This window comes from Chelonoidis abingdonii, chromosome 3 (assembly GCF_003597395.2).
Source record: "Chelonoidis abingdonii isolate Lonesome George chromosome 3, CheloAbing_2.0, whole genome shotgun sequence".
NCBI lineage: Eukaryota > Metazoa > Chordata > Testudines > Testudinidae > Chelonoidis > Chelonoidis abingdonii.
Genome location: NC_133771.1, coordinates 8,562,690 through 8,582,657, shown reverse-complemented (window position 1 = coordinate 8,582,657; position 19,968 = coordinate 8,562,690). Strand labels below are relative to the sequence as shown.

The 19,968-nt window shown below is 43.9% G+C and overlaps 1 protein-coding gene across 6 annotated transcripts in view; it reads right to left on the bottom strand.

Annotated features, from left to right (window-relative positions):
* MSRA (methionine sulfoxide reductase A) overlaps positions 1-19,968 on the bottom strand; it is a 512,726-nt gene that overhangs the window by 461,945 nt on the left and 30,813 nt on the right. Inside the window, exon 1 of one of the 6 annotated variants that reach the window (XM_075063598.1) lies at positions 5,330-5,680. The exons of 4 other annotated variants lie outside the window; for them this stretch is intronic. The gene's annotated coding sequence lies outside the window, so the exon portion shown is untranslated. Of the gene's footprint in view, positions 1-4,815; positions 4,839-5,329; positions 5,681-19,968 lie in introns of those variants that run through there. One more of the 6 variants, XM_075063597.1, reaches the window with a different exon arrangement.

The window sequence follows — 19,968 nt, the reverse complement described above, 5'->3', positions numbered from 1 at the left end:
CGGCGCCATGGTGGCGCCACTCCAGGGGGCGCCCAGCCGACCCGCTGAGTGTTGCTAGGGTAAAAGTTTCTCCGACGGCTGTGCACGCGGCGTGCACACACCTACCTGGAATGGATATGAGCAATCACTCGAAGAAGAACCCTGTTGTCCTCCAGGGCTGGGGCTACAGAAGTCCCTGCCAGCGCCTCATCTGGAGAAGAAGAGGAAGAGATCCCCTTAAGGAGTGGATGCTCCCTTCCCTCCTCGCCCAAGGAGTCCTGCGGTACCTGGGGTTCCCGGAGCTGGTGCCATGCAACTGGGACCAGTGTAGACAGCGCAGGTGCCACAGGCATTGGGATGGCGGTATCAGGGAGTGATGGAGCTATCCCCAGTTCTGCCGATGCCGATGGTACCAGAGGGGATACCAATGTGACCAAGGCCACAACGTCGCTCTGGAATGAGACCCTTGGCTCCACCCTTGGCTTTGGCAAAAAGCCCAACATGTCCAAAAAGGTCACTGTGCCAGGGGCTGCCATTGTGCAGGCCACAGTCACAGAATCATAGAATATTAGGGTTGGAAGGGACTTCAGGAGGTCACCTAGTCCAACCCCCTGCTCAAAGCAGGACCAATCCCCAATGCTGGGTAAGGGTGCCGATGTCATGTTTACCTGCACCGTCTACTGCTCCTATGAGACCAAGAGGAGTCCAACTCCGAGGTCTCTGAAAAGGAGGACCACGGAGGAGCGGTACATCAAGGCACCGACAGTCCAAGGGCTCAGGGACCAATGTGGCTACTGGATCTCTTCTGGTGCCGGAGAGTGGCACACCGGGGACGGAGACTGCCGGGGCACATTGCAGACTTTCCCCTTGCCAATGCCAGGGGACCAACTGGTGCCGGCAACCTATCCCATCTAGGCAGGGAGAACGGTGCCGGGAGATGGAGCACATCCTGGGCTGCCTCAAACACCTCCGGGGTCAACAGGAGGTGCAGCTCTCAACTTGGCCTCAGAGAAAAAGGATGGTCCGGACTCAACTCAGGTTTCACAACAGCTGGCTCCTTGGACCTAGCCGGGGGAGAATGACCCCTCTACAGCCTCTTCTTCTGCAGCACCAGCGACTGAGACCAGTGCCTGCCTGCGGCATGTGAGCCACGAGTGGAGTCAAAACAGTGCCGCGAGTCCTTGGTCAAGTCTTTACTCGACACCGATCACTATGCCGATGGTGCCAGGGCACTTCATACGGAGGAGGAGGTACTTGGCACAGGTCGGACTGGGGGCGAAGTGCAGCTTCCATTAGTAGGATCTTCAGGCACTGACCCCATCTTTTAATGTTCCAGAGCGAAACCCCCTGCAGATCCTACAGTTATCCTTTTGATGGCTCTCCCCCAAACACTTCACACATGAAGTATAAGGATCGCAGACTTCCCACTTGCGGCATGCCCTGGCGTCAGGAGAGCACTCGAGGGGGAAATCTCCCCAAAGGAAACTTAAGAACGACCCCTAAGTACCTACTAACTATCTAAACAACACTACAACTATGAAAAGACTAATGAACTAATGAGTAACTATATACAGACTGCCAAATGCGCTTGTCAAGACAAGAGCAAGGAGAAGTGTCAGCTAACCATCACTGGTGGTAAGAAGGAACTGAGCAGGTGGTGGCTCAGCAGGGCCCTATATTGAGTGCCATGAAGGCGCCACTCCAGAGGGCACCCAGACCGACCTGACGGATGCTGCTAGGGGAAAAACCTTCGCCTGCCGTGCACACACACACACACACACACACACACACACACCTGATTGGAATTGACATGAACAAGCACTGGAAGAAGAAGTGTTATTTACTCCTTCTCATAACACAAGAACTAGGATGGGGTGGGCAAACTTTGTAGCCTGAGGGCCACATCTGGGTATGGAAACTGTATGGCAGGCCATGAATGCTCAAGAAATTGGGGGTTGGGAGGGGATGAGGGCTCCATCTGGGGGTATGGACTCTGGGATGGGGCCAGAAATTAGGAGTTCAGGGTGCAGGTGGGGGCTCCAGGCTGGGGCAGGAGGATACGGGGGGAGAGGGCTCCGGCTGAGGGGAACGGGCTCTGGGGTGGGGCTGGGTATGAGGAGTTGAGGGTGCAGGAGAGTGCTCTGGGCTGGGACTGAGCGATTTGGATGGCGAGAGGGGGATCAGGGTTGGGAGAAGGGGTTGGGGCATAGGAGGGGGTCAGGGGTGCAGGCTCCAGACAGTGCTTATCTCAAGCAGCTCCTGAAAGCAGCAGCATGTCCCCTATCCGGCTCCTAAATGGAGGCGCAGCCAGGCGGCTCTGCACACTGCCCCATTCGCAGGTGCCATCCCTGAAATTCCCATTGGCCTTGGTTCCCAGCCAATAGGAGTTGCAGAGGCGGTGCTTGGCACAGGGGCAGCATGCAAGCCCCCTGGCTGCCCCTACATGTAGGAGTTGGAGGGAGGACATGCTGCTGCTTTCGGGAGCTGCACGGAGCCATGGCATGCACAGAGCGGGTCAAGTCCCAGACCCCGCTCCCCAGCGGGAGCTCGAAGGGCCGAATGCGGCCCCGGGCCGTAGTTTGCCCACCCCTAAACTAGGGGACATCAAATGAAATTAATAGGCAGCAAGTTTAAAATAATCAAAAGGAAGTGTTTCTTCACAAAATGCACAGTCAGTCTGTGGACCTCTTTACCAGAGAATATTGTGAAGGCCAAGACCATAATAGGGTTCAAAAAAGAACTAGATAAGTTCATGGAGGATAGGTCCATCAATGGCTATTAGCCAGGATGGGAAGGTATGATGTCCCTAGCCCCTGTTTTCCAGAAGCTGGGAATGGGTGACACGGGACGGATCACTTGATGATTACCTGTTCTGTTCATTCCTCTGGGCACCTGGAGTTGGCCACTGTCGGAAGACAGAAAACTGGGCTATATGGACTTTGGTCTGACCCAATATGGCCACTCTTATGTTCTTATCAGTGTGAAAATGGTACATGCATATGTAAATTTAAAAAAATCAGAATCAGGCCTTTATGGCCCAAATTCTGCTCTCATACCACTTTTACTCTAGGGCAGTTTCATTGACTTCAAAGGAGTTACTCTTGGCTTACACTAGTATATATAAATGAGATCAGATTCACGCCCTTTATAGTATAACAGGTGACCATGTGGTATGGAATATTATGAGTGTCTCTGCTCGTAATTTAATAACAGGAATCAAATCCTACTTAAACCCTAATTCCCACCTCCATCCCTTAAGAGTTTTACTTTGAGGAATTATGCAGTTCAAGATACAATATATATTGAGAGAGTCAAATTAAATACAAGCTATTCATTTAAAATCAAGTTATTAAAAAGGTTTTAGATATCTACTACTACAGTGAAATTATACAGAAGGCTCTAAATTACAGTGTAGAATTAAAATAAAATCTAAAAGTGATGAAGCATGTCAAACTCCTACCACAATTTTAATTTTCATGCAAAACCATCAGTTTTACAAGAACAACCATTTCCTTTCTTTGTATTGCTTGTAAGTTAGGTTGATCAAATTATGGACTGGGGGAGGGCAGGTTGTTTGTGTTTCATTCTTACAAGAACTTATATAAAGTCTTGAGAGAGAAGGTTTTCACATGAGACAAAATTCCCCATCTATTTTTTAAATAAAAATTAGGCAGACCATAAGAAAGCTATGATGGTGCATATCTTGCTTTGGGAACATAAATGTATTTACTAAAGATCATAAAGATAAATAATGTTTTCCAAAACTAGAGCAAACACTTTAAAAAGTATAACCGCCTATTAATAAATGTTAATCTTTGCAAAAATATTTTAATAGATTGTGACAAGTCCACAGAATGATCATGCTGTAAGGCCTGAGGTATACGATTTCACAAATGGATAAGCATTTAGAAGTTGAACAAGGGTTATTCTTCTAACACTCAGAGCTTCCTCTGAAAAAAACTGATAGAAAGGGTCTTTAAAAAAAAAAAAAATCTTGTACAGGGTATGTACCAAAATGTTTACATTTTAAAATACAATAAATGAGGAAACAGGATAGTATTTGAGACTGCATACTATTTCTAAGAAATACAAGGAGAAAGGTAGGGCAATATATGATGTATGACAGTTAAACTTAAGGTGTTCCTCCAATTATAAACTTACCTGCTAAGACAGCTTTGTTTCCATAATCACATCACATGTCACTGTTTGCACAGGAATGAACAATGTACTGGCTTACTACACCACAAGCAAAACAGAACTCAGGCAAACAGTTTCTTTCTAATGAATATCAGTTTGTCATCTACGGCCACACACCCATTTTAATAAATATCTGTTGAGTACAACATGTTTTAATAATCTGTAATGGCAATGTTGTTATTTTTATAATCCCAAGAAACCAAGGGATGGAAATACTTATTTAGAAGAACATTAATATACAAAGTAAAAGGGGGCCATATAATTTATTTTAATTATACCAGCATCTAATTGTTGTTTATCTTAAATAAGATCAATTTATGTAACAAATCCCTGACACATCTTGCTATGAAACCATTTTTAATGTACTAGTCAATAATCTAAGTTCTTCTATATATACAAAATCTAATTTTCAGCATCTTAAATTCATAAGCCCGAGTATACCTTTAAAACAAAAAGCACAGACTCTGTTAACAATCTTTCAAACTCTATGAATGTTTAGTGCTCGCATGAATGTGGCTTTTGGATTTTTACTTCCCCCCAACATATACAAAGAAAAGGAGAAATTACTCTTATAGAATGACAGAATATGTGAATCTTAAAGATTGAACAATCTTTCTTTAAAGACATCAAAATACTTACTATAAAAGAAGATGATCCATAAAAATTTATGGTTTACAGTTACTCTCTGAAACAATGCTGATTGTCAGAGTAGAAGCAGTATAATCCAACCATGTCCAGGCCTAATACGCAATATATCAGTATTTGTTGCTATAAATTTATAAAAAGGTGTCTGTCTCACTGAAAATCCAGGTACTTTTTGAGAGAACAAACAAATGATTTTCAAGTCTTTAAATTTATTGAAATCATAAGGGTTCCCGGCTCCAGTCATCAATGAATTGTTTAATCCGATCATAAGAAAAGGACTGAATTTTTTTCACAAGTTATCAAACATAGGTATTTTAACTACAAACCGAAGTATGCTTATCCAGTTCAAATTCAATTATTATTCTCAAACCATTCCTCAATTGACAGAAGTGAATTCTTCTCCATCTCTTATAATTTCTTCCTGGTGCAGAGAATTCACTAATCTCGCGCATCCTTTATTAATATACACTAAAATGTTTTAGAGCAACAACAAAATGACCATGCTCACATTTCTTGCTTGCCCTTCAGGAGTAGTCTGGGTGTCTTCAGCTTGCCCTGCTGGTCTTCAGTGTTGTCACTAATTGCTGGGAGATGTAGTTAGGACAGCAGGACGCAGCAGAAATGAATGCTGTTGCTTTAAGAGCACATTTTCTTTTACACTAAGATAAAACAACTTTGTCTCTACTCTTACTTCACTGCTGGGTCAGATGAAATCTTAAAGAAGGCTCCTTTAAAAGTTAATGTCTGTAGCATATATGAAAGGCTGAAATTTCCATTCTGAATGAATTCCGAAGGTCAGATTTGGTTTTAAAACAGATTTATGTTCAAGACAACTTTTTTGCAAAAAATTAAAAATTATCCTTTTTATTTAGAAATTCGTTTTATAATCTTCCAAATTACTCCTGTCTCCCTTATAATTTAATCCTACATACAAAAATCAGATACTATATTTCCCATATGTATGGACAGACATTGTGAAGGCATCATTAAAAAAGTCTTTTATTTCCCTTAACACTGGTGACTGAACATCATTTAATGTACCATCACTTTCAAATAGCCCAACGGACTTAAAAAGCCTTCTGAGTTTGAAAACCAAAAACTTCTGAGTTTTTCTGTACCCCAGGATGGTTTTCTTTCTTGAAGCTCAAGCCGAGAAAGCAGACAAAAGAAGCTGATTTGACTGAGCTGTGCCAAGTCTTGCCTTATTTTTCTTTCCTCAGCTCTCGCTCTCTTTCACTCTCAGCATGGCAACCTTCCCAAGCAGCCTTGGCGGAGCTCCAGCTTGTGCCAGTCTGTCTGAGTTCTTGTTTCCAAAAGATGGCTTTTGCAGATCAATTAATATATTTAAAAACAGGAAACTGTGGATCAGTAACCAAATCCTGGCATCAGCAACTTCATCTGCCAAATCGCCTTATAGATTTCATGGTTTCCTACCTTTTACAATGGTTATAAACATTTCTACTCAGCGGTCGTGGAGTACTGGAAGCCATTCACTGTTCAGTGATAAGAAATCTGTTCTCTAAAAATGTCTGCATGCGACACATGAACAACCTGCAGTAAATCAAGATTCTTTTGAAGGAGGGTGTTTGTACATTTTCAGTAAGTGCCAAATACTTCTTGGGCTTTCCTATTGTGCTACTGAGAATCATGGGAAGATTTCAAGAACGGGAGCATATAGATTTAAAATAAGACCTGTGTGCCCAAGTCACTCACTCACATGTTAACTTTCTAAAATTTCACTGTGAAAGCTAGTGGCTCTTACCAATACACCCATTTTTAAGAATCAGCTAAAAATTAAAATTAAATCTGTTCCCAATTGTCTACTGCAGGACAATGAGGTTTAGCAAACTGCACACATTTCAAGATGTGGGGGAGAGTAACTTTTTAACTTAAAACTTTAAGTTCCTGTTATAGGATTAATAAGAGAAACTACTGAGTATTCAATGTTCATTTGAATGGAAAATGTATCCATATATTGCAATCCTTTGTAAAATTTAACAAAGTCTCATTAGGAGCGATAAACAATAGGAATTTGTTTACTTGAGAAAAATCACAGGAATAGTCTTCTCTCTCATTTATAACCTATCTGCCAAAGCAAAAAGTGAACTGCTTTTTTTTAAGTAGGTATTTACCTTAATGAACACAGTAAATTTATGCAGCAAATATGCTTTCCTAAATGTATAAACGATAAACTGCCCACTAGCTCAATGGACGCAACTTTCTCTTTTTATGAGCACGAGTGTCAAGTCCTAAATATTTGGTGACCTAGTTACTTGAGAAACCTCACTCCTTATGCAATATTTCCAAAGCTATGATTAGTGGTGGCATTTCAACAGGAGACCTTTTCTTTCAAAAAGGAAGGATTTGCTGACAGGATATTAGCCTTTCAGGCCATTCACTCTAAAGAACAAAGCAGGTTCCAAAGTTATGTCTACACTGCAGCTGGGAGTGAACCTCACAGCCCGGGTAAACAGACTCACATAAGCCAAGCTCAAGCTGGCACACTGAAGATAACAATGTGGACATTCCAGCTTGGGCTTTGAAGCCTGGTGAGGAAGGTGGGTGGGCTTGAGAGACAGAGCTTCTGCCCAAGTCAGAACATCCATATTGCTATTTTAGCATGCTACCTTGAGCCCCTCTAGTGCAAGTCTGTCTACCTGCACTGGGAGACTCATTCCCAGCTGCAGTGTAGACATTCCCCTAGTTTGCCAAAACCCAGATTTCTTTAATCTTTCAGCCATGTTGCAGAGCTCACCTCTTCTCAGAGACCTTTTGGGAGAGGGTAGGTTGATGGGCTAATGAGATGGATGTGAAGGACTGAGGTGGAAGTTTTACAAGGTAGCTTCATGTACAACTTTCTAGAACTTTGTACCAGAATTTTTTATTTTTAAATTTGTGAAGCTCTAAAGCAATACAGATCACAGAATCATAGAAATGTAGGACTGGAGAGACCTCAAGAGGTCATCAAGTCTAGCATCCTGTGCTGAGGCAGGACCAAGTAAACCTAGACCTTCCCTAACAGGTGTTTGTCCAGCCTTTTCTTAAAAATCTCCAACGATGGGGATTCCACAATCTCCCTTGGAAGCTTATTTCAAAACTTAACTTTCTTTATCATTAAAAAGCTTCTGCTAATATCTAACTTAAATCTCCCTTGCTGCAGATTAATCCAGTTACTACAACTTCTGCCTTCAGTGGACACAGAGAACAATTGATCTTCATCCTCTTTATAATAGCCCTTAACATTTGATTATTTTATAAGGTCCCTTCTTAGGCTTCTTTTCTCAAGACTAAACATTCCAAGTTTCTTTAACCTTTCCTCTTAGGTCTGGTTTTCTTTAAATCTCTATAATCTTTGCGGCTCTCCTTTGGATTCTCTCCACTTTGTCCACATCTTTCCTAAAGTGTGGCACCCAAAATTGGACACAATACTCCAGCTGAAGCCTCACCAGTGCTGCACAGAGTGGAACAGTTACTCCCCGTGTCTTACATACAACACTTCTGTTCATACACCCCAGAATGATATTAGCCTTTTTTACAACTGCATCACATGAATCAAGTTCAATTTATGACTCACTATAACCCTCAGATCCTTTTCAGCAGTATTACAGATCTAGCCAGTTATTCTCTGTTTTGTAGTTGTGCATTTGATTTTTCCTTCCCATTGTTATTGAATTTAAACTTTGCTGATTTCACATCAGTTATTCAATTTGTCAAGGTGGGTTTGAATTCTGATCTTGTCTTCCCAAGTGCTAACAACTTCTCCCAGGTTGGTATCACCTGCAAATTTACTAAGCATACTCTCCACTTCATTACCAAGTCACTGATGAAAATATTGAATAGTACTAGGCCCAGGACTGATCTCTGAAGAATCCCACTAGATACGCCATCCCAGTTTGACAGAGAACTATTGATAACTACTCTGAGTATGGTCTTTCAACCAGTTGTGAACTCACTTTATAGTAATTTCATCTAGACCACATTTCCCTAGTTTACTTATGAGAATGTCATGTAGGACTGTCAAAAGCGTTACTAAAATCAAAATCTATCACATCTATTATTTCCCCCCTATTCACTAGGCCAGTAACCCTGGCAAAGAAGGAAATTAATTTGGATTAGCACGATTTGTTCTTGACAAATCATCCTGGCTGCTCTTTATAATCCTATCCTTCTTCGGGTGCTTACAAACTGATTGTTTAATAATTTGTTCCAGTATTTTTCCAGGCCTCAAAGTTAGGCTGACTGGTCTATAATTTCCTGGATCCTCTTTGTTCCCCTTTTTAAAGATATAACTTAGATGATTTTTTCACATCTTAGCTCATAGAGCTGAGAAGATACATTTGCCCTTCTCCAGTCATCTGGGACCTCACCTGTCCTCCAAGAGTTCACAAAGGTAATTGCTAATGCATTCAAGATTGCTTCAGCTACTGTCTTAAGTATCCCAGGATGAATTTCATCAGGCCTTGCTGAATTGAATACAGCTAACTTATCTAAATACTCTTTAATTTGTTCTTTCCTTATTGTGGCTTGTGTACCTTCCTACTTGTATTTAATATTAATTGTGTTGAGTATCTTGTCACCATCACCCCTTCTAGTGAAGACTGAAGCCAAACAGGCATTAAACACCTCAGCCATCTTGATGTCTCTCCCTCCCCATTAAGTAGGGGACCTATACTTTCCTTTGTCTTTCTCCTGCTCCTAAATATTTAAAGACTCTCTTCTTATTGCCTTTTATGTCTCTTGCTAGGGGTAAGTCAATTAGTGTGCTGACACTTCTACTTATTTAACTAATTGGGATTGTTTCATTGTTTATGTTATTCTCCTTGCACACCATTTATGTCTTATCCAACCGTTCTCATCTCATTGTATGTATAGGTTTTAAGATCTTTTGGAGAGGAACTATTTTTATTAATGTGTGTGTACAGCGCCAAGCACAAAGATCTGATCAGATCCTACAGGTGCAACCACAGTAACAAACAGTAATAACTTGAAAATGAAGCTATAAAATATAAAGTAATAATTAAATACTATATCAAATCTTTTTTTAGAACCCCAAAACTCTCTAGTGGGAAAAAATAAAATTATAAAGGAACTAAAACAATATGAAGGAATCAGTTTCCTGAAAATATCTCCCAGATCTCTTGCCTTTTCTTTTACAGAAGATAAGCTTTATGTTTGCAATGAAGAAATTGATAGTGCTAAAAAATTAAGTCCGTTATATATCAACAAGCCAGGCAACGTAGCTTATGCAAGCAACAAATGTTTAACTATCGGCATTTAAAACATGATCAGGCCAAGATTTGAAGAGGCAATGGTAGAACTTCCCAATGCTTTTTCAAACAGCCCCTCCAACAACTTTAAAATACATTTCTATCTGGAAATTTTGTACATCCTATGATTACAAGTAACTGTGACATTGCACCCCATAATGTTTTATAGAAATATGCTTATTAGTGTAAATATGACATAAGTGGAATATGTTTTATGCTAGATATGCCATGTAACATATCTCTGCAAAAGTTATGATCTACCAAATACATTCATCCTATTTGTATGTATATTTCATTTGCGTATTCAAAGCTATGAATATTGGCTATGTGCTTGTTTGATTTTAAGTAGTCTCAGTGAAGCATTTGGTCAGCTTCTTGAGAAAAGACTATTCTCAGTAAGTGCCCAATCAAGAAATATTTAAGCTGACAATGGACTTTGAGAGACACTAATCCACATCTGAGCTTTCCTGGGAACTCGCATGTGGACAATGGCGTCAGCCTGTGGAAAACTGAGTCATGAATGGACATGTGACTCCAAAATTCCATCTTGTAGCTGTGATTCTACACAGGGGGAGAGAAGGGGTTTCCATTCACAAGAGAGACTATATAAGGCCCTGGGAAACCCCTCCATTTTGTCTTCAGCTGGCTCAAGGGATAGCCTCTCCACCCCAAAGGATGCCTGAAAGAAACTGAACAAAGGACAGTAACTACAGGTATGTGAGTGATTGCTGGACCCAGACTAGGAGGAAGTCTAGTCTGTAATAGAAGCTTATTGGAACATCTCTGAGCATCAGATTTACATGCATTTAATTTCTTACTGTATTAAGCTTCACTACCGGCCAGATTGGCGGGCAGCAATCGATCCAGCAGGGATCAATGTATCGTGTCTAGTCTAGATGTGATAAATTGACCCCCGAGCACTCTCCCATTGACTCCTGTACTCCAGCTCGGCGAGAGGCGCAGGCAGAGTCGACAGGGGAGAGGCAGCAGTCGACTCACCACAGTGAAGACACCATGGTAAGTCAATCTAAGTATGTTGACTTCAGCTACATTATTCATGTAGCTGAAGTTGTGTAACTTAGATCAATCCCCCCCGCCACACACAGTATAGACCAGACCTTAGACTTGTGTGTTTTTGTTTTATTTTGCTTGGTAATTTACTGTGTTGTCTGTTATTACTTGGAACTGTTTAAATTTAATAAAATCACTTTTTACTTCTTAATTAACCCAGAGCAAGCAATTAATTCCTGGGGGAGCAAACAGCTGTGCATATCTCTCTATCAGTGTTACAGAGGGCAAACAATTTATGAGCTTATCCTGTAAAATGGATTTATTTGGGGTTTGAATCCCATTGGGAACTGGGTATCTGGGTGTTGGAGATAGGAGCATTTCTTAAGCTATTTTCAGTTAAGCCTGCAGCTTTTGGGGGACCTGGTTCAGACTTGGATCTGTGTTTGCAGCAGACAAGCATGCCTGGCTCAAACAAGGCAAGGCACTGAAGTCCCAAGCTGCCAGAGGTAGTCCCAGCACATCAGGTGGCAGTTCCCCAGTGGGTTTCTGTGACCCAACCCATCACAGTAACATCTAAGATCACTATAACTGGAACAAGTTAAAAAATATATATTTTTTCTCTCTTAATTTCACTTTCTTTACTTTGTGCACTTGACAGCACTTTGCATATAGTCAGTCAGTTTTCCCCTTGCTGAAAAGACCCTCAGAAATATCATCAGAGAGTAAAAAGATCTCATATAAAAAATTGCTAATGGAATTTTTTTTAAAAGATCACACTATTTAAAGGATGCTCCATTGGAAACTGATATTTTTTAAGTAGTTTGAATTTTTTGAAATTGACAACATACTTTTCATGTGCATAAATTAATATTTCATAGCAGAGATTAACAATTCTATGCCTTGTTATGCTTTCTGAAAGGAAAGCAAGGAAAAGTCCTCTAAGTGTATAACTTAGCAGACAAATGCTTTCCTAAAATGTTGCGCTATGCTCCTTGCTCTGTTGGCTAAAAGACTATCTCTGGCTTTTATGATAAGTATTTTATATCCAAAGATGTATTGCTATAGATGTAATGGACCCAATCTGCAAAAGTCTCTTCTTTTTGTGTATGCACAAATGTTCAAGCAACAGGATCTGTTGCAAGCATGTGATAACTGATCCCAATATCTGTGTGCTTAAGAGGTAGAATTGATAAATGAAAACCCATCTGTAAAAATATATCAATTGTGTGTACATGGATTAATTTTTTAAAAGTGCACACGCAAAAGGAGTCAAGTTAAGGTCCTTCAGAAAATCAGGCCCAAACAATTATTAAGTACTATATTTTGAGCTAGACAAAAGAAAAGAAAATTGATGCTTATTGCATTCCCGCCTGTGCATTACTGTGAAGCACTAGCTCTGCTACAGTTAAGGCTGAGAATTTCTTTCTGTTAAAAGGTCGACTCTTCTAAGTGATCTAAACTTCACATGCTTAGTAATATTGCTTTGAAATTTGATGTGCCTCATGGGTAGAATCCTGCAATTCCTGCTTCATATCCGCAGATATCTACATCCACGGATGTGGATATCTGGACCATTTTTGCAGATTGTGGATCAGATGCCAATACAAGTTTTGTATCCACGCAGGGCTCTATTCATAGGGTGCAGGTAAGGTTAGTGGTCCTAAAAGGTTCTTGAGAAACAGAAATTATTAAGGTTGACAGATTCTACTAACTCTTTTTTGCATAGACCTAGGGATCAAACCATGGCTCTGATCGTGCCCCAATTTATCCCCAGCTAGAGCAAGGCACCCATTCACCCTTTGGGAGAATCATAGAATCATACGACTGGAAGGGACCTCAAAAGGTCATCTAGTCCAGTCCCCTGCATCCATGGCAGGACTAACTATTATCTAGACCTCATAACAACAACAAGCACAGTTGAAAACAGTATTCAAAAAAAAGAGTCTGGCTGTCTAGATAGTTATGTGCCTAATGCTCACAAGCCAAACAGATTAAACTGTGCACGTACAGACAGAGTGCTCAAGAGAGGTGCTAGCCAGCCATGTCTCTTAGGACCTGAATAGCTCATGGGACGAGCTATAGCCATTGAACCTGAGCAACACCCAGGCACTGTAAATTGGAAATGAAACCTTGACAAGTTGCTACAATCTGCCTCTGTCAAAGATTATTTTTCTTTTATTTTAGGGAAATGAAATGTTAGTACAGCAGAAAATTCAGAAGGCATTCAAACTTTTTTCTAAAAATAAAATAAAATAAAATAAAATGAGGATTTCTTCCTGGGAAGGGAGGGGAAGTAGGGGGAAGAGAAGAGGAGAGAAGAGCGGCAGCAAGAAGAAAGATGGGATAGATGGTACGGGAGGGCAGAGGACAACTCAGATCAGAGGGAGGTGATAGGGATTAGAGTGAATGGAGGGATCGGACTCTGGAGCGTTGACCTGGAGATGGGAGGCAGGGCAAAACGGAGAGATTGCGCGCAGGGGACATCTGTGCATCTCACATTCTCTTCTCTCGTGACTGTGCCAGATCTGGGAGGGCACTGTCTCACAGGGGGTGTCTGAGCCCCTCTCCCTGCCCCGCTGCATGTGATCTGGGTGGCCCTGTCTCCCTAAGGATGTCTGAGCCCCTCTCCCTGCCCCTTCATCCTGTGCATGTGCCAGGCTCCCTGGCACATGTGATCCCCATGTGATCCAGGATCCCTGCTCCCCATGTGATCCAGGATCTACGGAAGACCTGCTCTTCTGGGTGAGGAGCTAAGAACAGGCATGCTGGGAGAGTGCACAAAGAACACACTGTTGGGGCTGGTAAGAGGAGTTAAGAACACCCACTGAGATGAATTTGAGCAGTTCACATGTCTCACAGCTATGTTTCAGGCTGTATTCTTCTCCATGGGGTGTTCTCGTTCAGTTGAGAAAATCATCTTGAGATGAGTGGGCTACTTCACACCTCTCAGAGCCTCCTGTGCTTTCAGGATTGTTCTGTGCTGAAAATCTGGTTACAGCAAAGCAGGTGCTGATGATTAATTTCATACAATGTTATAGTGGAGCACCAGCTCTGCTACAGTTAAAACTGAAAATACTTTGCTGTCTAAAGGTAGATTTTTCAAAGTGCTCTAAAATCCATCAGATCCCAGGGGCAAGGGATAGCTCAGTGGTTGGAGCATTGGCCTGCTAAACTCAGGGTTGTGAGTTCAATCCTTGAGGGGGCCATTTAGGAATCTGGGGCAAAAATCTGTCTGGGGATTGGTCCTGCTTTGAGGAGGGGGTTGAACTAGATCACCTCCTGAGATCCCTTCCAACCCTGATATTCATGATGGTCTAAATTGCTGCCCAGGGACCAAGGGTATGAACCGTCGCCCCCTGAATGGCAGCAACAAGGCCAGTTCAGTACCACGGGTCGTTCAACAACACAAGCTACAGGCTCAAACCCCACCCTGGACCCTTACATACACAACCCGGCCGCCTCTAGGAGGCAAACTTCCCCTCTCACAAGCACAGAGTCTGAGTGTAGCAAAGATCTTTTAATAAAGGAAGGAAACAATGCAGCATCCCACTGGAGAAACACCACAAACAGGATTATAACACAAATCATAAACAAAAAAAAAACCCACCTCCCAGGTACATTTGGCAATGTCCTTCCCCTTAGGGTCTTAAGTCCATCACCCCAAAGTCCAACAACCCAAAAGTCCTGGTCAGTGCACCCCAGAAAGAGTTTATCTGCAGAGTTTATCCACACAGTCCACAGGTGTTAAAGCAGCAGAGAGTCCTGTGGCACCTTATAGACTAACAAGACATTTCGGAGCAGCAGCTTCGTGGGTGAATACCACTTCGTCAATGCATGTGTTTAGGGGCACCTTACGTAGCCAGGGCCACTGCTCCGCCTCTCCATGGATCGCTGCAGACTCACCACACAACAGCTCCACACACAGCTGTGCCGCTCCTCCAGCTGTCCCGCAAACCCTTCACTCCGCTCACTGTTCATGGCGCTCCAACACGCTGCAAAACTGCTCCGCTCGCCAGCCGCTAACGATAGGTCTTAAGGCTCCCCCACAGAACACAGCACCTCCGTGATCTCATTCAGCCTTTCAGTGATTTCAGCTCTTGATAGGGAGCCCGTGTGCTGTGCACCATTGGCCCAACATGAATTCAGCTCAGCAGTCTCTAGATGGACTCTAATAGAACAAAAATTAGCTCTACTCTAACATTGGAGAGGAGATGTGCAACTGGTGTTCCAGGCCTCAAAAGGGGCCATACCATTAGGTACACCACCAGTCCCAACCTCTCTCATTCATGGGTTTTGGAACCCATGTCCCATGTTGCAAGTACGACCCAATGAGGTTGAGTCACTGTTTCGAAACCGTCCCACAGCTCCCCATTCACACAATTAGGGTGACAAACTTTTTTCCTCCTGCCCGATAACAAAGAAATGGGATCCAGGCGTACAATAGCATAACCCCACAGCGCGTGGATTTAAGCGGGGGGGGATGCCAATCAAAAACTCAAAACTCTTTCACAATCTCTACAATTCACCAACCAATGTCAGGAGCACTCATCCTGACTCTGCTTACTCCCCCCTCATCCAAAATTGTCACCCGACAATCAACATCCCTACTATACCCAATTCACTACTCCCAAAAAGGCTCATAATCCCACTTAGCTTCACAAACCTGCGCTAAAGTATTGGCTCCTCAGTAGTCCACCCCAGTGCATCATAAGTTAACCGTTTCACTGGTCTTATACCCTGTCTCACCATGGAGAGTCTCTGTTGCTGTGGTAGGGGGACACCTCTGGATGACGGATGGGAGTTTCTGTGAGTTCCTCGCGGATACTAGCATAGGTCCCTGCATTTCTATTCAACATGGAGGTCAAAGGCTAGGACATCCTCCATCTGTATGTCGCATGCCCAATAACCGTTGTATGTCACACACGGGGTTCCACCAGTGGCCAGGAGGTCAGGAAGGGCCTAAATACTCGCTGCATAGGGTTAGGGCGGAAGAGGAGGTGCTCTTTGATTCAGCTGATTGAGACGGGAATCTGTCTTCATCCAGGATACACCCATGTGTTGTCTTCTCCTCAGACTCACTGTCAGAGTGCTGATAGGGTAAGTTAGCTGCAGAAGCCGATGTCCACATTGGAGGGCAGCTTTGGTACAGCACCTTTGTTCTGCCCAGTGCGGCCCACTCATAGGGCTGTCTACACATTCCCCACAGGGACAAAGGTTCTATGCACGGTTTGGCTGCCCTGGACCTTCTTCAGTTTGATCTTGTAGACCAGCAGGTCTCCTAGCTTCTTCCATCACCAAGTAAGGTATTACCTTCCATCTGTCAGCTACTCGTGTTTGCCACAACCCAAATTTTGCAACAGGACTCTGTCCCCTGGCTGGCGCTCTCGCAGACGCACCTACATCATATCGTTTGTTGCGGTCGCGTCTTCTGAGCTGCAGATGTAGCTAAGGATAAGCATCTCGCAGCTTTCTCGTAGTCGGAAACTATATGCTGATGGTTCTAGCTATCGCCATCCCTGAACTACCAAAGCACAGATTATGGGTAGTCTTGGTCTCGCCCAAACATCAAGAGAATAGGTGACCCCATAGCATCGTCTTTGTGGTGTGTAGGTAGGCACCAAAATGGCATGTTGGCTCCAGGTTGCCTTCTGCTCTGGCCAAAAGTCCGTAACAATCTAATAGGGTTCGGTTGAACCTCTCGCTGAGGCACCTTGCAGGTGATAGGCGTTCCTCAACTTTTAATACTGCTATCCAGCACCTCCTAAGAAGGTGACTTTCAAAGTCTCGTCCCTGATCCGAGTGTATCCGGGCTGGAACCATAAACTGAGAAATATTTTTCCCACAGTACTCAAGCGCATGGTGACCATCTGTCACTCGGGGATATCCTGCGCATATGCGAATAATGTCGGTCACACTAGAATGTTCCCAATATTCCTCTGTCACTTCTAAAGACAAGAAATCAATGCAAAAACTCCAGAGGTTGTTGCTGTGATGTTCTTCAGATATGCAGCCCTCGTGGCAAAGTTTTCCTGAACACATCGCGCGCAGTCTCACATCCTGCGAACTTTCAGCCACCGGGCCAATACAATCTACCGCGAAAGTTCCAGGTCCTCTCCATCCCTAAATGTCCGAAGTCATATGCAGGCCCTCATGGCCAGGGCTCTGTACTCTGGCAGCACTAGTTGATCCGTTGCTTTTGCAAGAGTCTGTGGTCGTGCGGTGTAGCACTCCTGAATCAGTTTTAGTTTGTCCATCTCTCAATAGTAGTTTGCCTCTGGGGTAGGGACAACCGCAGCTGGCCTTGCCCCTCCCTTTGGCAAGTAGTGTATCACGAATGTCATATCTTGCAGCTGGCTTCCTCCCAGTCAGCCGCATTGAGCATGGGCAAGGGATTGGTCCAAAGCAAATTTTACTGAACAGAAGGCACACATCCGGGGGTAGGCCAGAGTTCAGCACACACAATCCATGAAGGCTCTCATGGGCCTCCGGCTCTCGGCGACTCACACTGCAAATAGCTCTCACTCCATCCGTGGGTATCACAGCAACTCCTGGTGCCTGTGGACGCCTGGACAATGCATCTGCATCTACAAACATGTGGTCATTTGAGCAAGAGGTTCCCAAGATACAGCCTCTACTCAGCTTTTCTTATTAGTTCATAGATTCTATCAACTGTTTTGCACACATGTGGCTTCTAAAGTGCTGACGGTTAGTGGGACAGAAAGGAGAGGATGAGGAGAAAATGGTGATGGTAGAGAACTATATGCTGCAGGGGATGATGGGGAAGGGGTGGAGGAAAGAGACACACTTGTCCTCTCTCACATGCTTAAATTATTGTAAACAATATGTAATAAAACTCTTAAATGTTTGGGACACAGATCATGTCTGAGATTTCTCTCACCAGCCCTATTAGCAACTACACACACGAAACACTTCAAAGCTTGACCATTAGTCCCATTCCAAAATAACAAAGCATGGGGGAGGAACTACGGGAGGGGCACACGCTTACAAACTGCATAGCCACCATGTGGCCTAATAGAGAGAATAGCAGACAGGGACTCAGAAAACCTGAGCTGTATTCCCTGCTCACCTGCTGGGTGACCGTGACCAAGTCTCTTCACCTCTCTGTGCCATAGTTTCCCTCCTTAATAAAGTTCTTTGAGATCCACTGACAAAAAGCACTATGTAAGAGACAGGTATTCTCATTACTTGGCCACAGTAACATCTCAACTCCTAAATCAGTGGTCCGCAAATTTTTTTTTTCCATGGACCACTTGAAAATTGCTGAGGATCTTGGCAAACCACTTCATTATCTTTCCAAATGTTGTTTGTGCATTAGCTGACTACTGTAAAGCGCTTTGGATAAAAGTGCTATATAAAAAAACCTTATTAATTAATTTTTTGTTGTACAAATAAAAGCACACAAAACAAGGTTACTCACCTTTGTAACTGTTGTTCTTCGAGATGTGTTGCTCATATCCATTCCAGGTAGGTGTGTGCGCGCTGCGTGCACAGCCGTCGGAGAAACTTTTACCCTAGCAACACTCAGCAACAGGAAGAGAGAGATAAGGGATGATACTAATGCGATCTCCAATAGAGCATGGCGAGAAAATGCAGCTTCGCGCTGTCAATTCGGTGGCAGCGCATCCTCCTTAGTAGCAGGAAGCTTCCCGCAAGATACAGATAATGACCGCTTCACGGCACTGTGGCATCGCACGACTGCTTCTCTCTTACACGCATCAATCCGCAATCCATAGACTATATAGCATTAAAGGCAGAGGGTCTGGCGACTTTCCTCCATAAAAGATGCACCTGGCAGCGATATCCACTTCATCCGGGAGAGGGATATCGTGTTTTCTCACCCAGGTAGTCTCATCGCTTCATGAAGGCTGGAGCGTATTATACCCCACCGCCAGTCACCGACACACTCCTGGACTGAAGCTTGATCCTAACCAGACTTATGTTCCAGCATAATATGAGCCTTGCCGACATTTTGCTTTTCTACTACCTTCGTGAAGAACGTGTCTTGGCTGGCGATCACCTCGCACGCAGGGTCTCGGAGATCAGAGCCTCACTGTGGACCTTACCGTACACTGTCTTCCATAAGAACGGTAACTGGCCAATCATCCGGCATTCCCCTAGGTGGTGTACTGCCTTCCGATAACTAGCCAGACATCTTTCCCGTTTTCTTGCCTGAAGCCTCTCGCTCTCGGGGGAACAGACAGCTCTTACACCTTGGATATGCGCCAGCGTACGCTTTCTATGTGGAAAGGACCACGGCCCTTCCGAAGTCTCCGCAGCCTCTTTGTGGCCGTTGCGGGAGCGGATGAAGTCACCCGTCTCCCTCCCAGACAGGATTTCCTCTTGGGTCACGCTGTATCGCACGTGCTACGCGCTAGCTCATGTTTCCCTCGACGCCTTACAGCGCATTCCACCAGGGCAGCATTCCTCCGCGAGCCTTACCTGGCGCACGGCCATCCTAAGAGATTTGCCGTGCTGTGACTGGATCATCCGGTCCATATCGCCTCACAACTATGCGTTGGTAACACAGTCTCGAGCTGACGCGCCATTTGGAGTGGCGTACTGGCCAGGCTGCCACGTCTCACGCCGACCCCTCCGCCTAGGTAGGCTTGGGAATCAGCTACCTGGAATGGATATGAAGCAATCGATCACTCCGAAAAGAAAACAAAGGTTACTCACCTTTTGGTAATGTTGTTCTTCAAGATGTGTTGCTCATGATCCCATATCACACCCACCTTACTCCCCACTGTCGGAGTAGCCGGCAAAGAAGGAACTGGAAGGGTGGCCGGGTCGGCCGCGGTACTTTTACTGCGGCGCCATAGGATGGCATCCAGGGGGCGCCACCCGACCC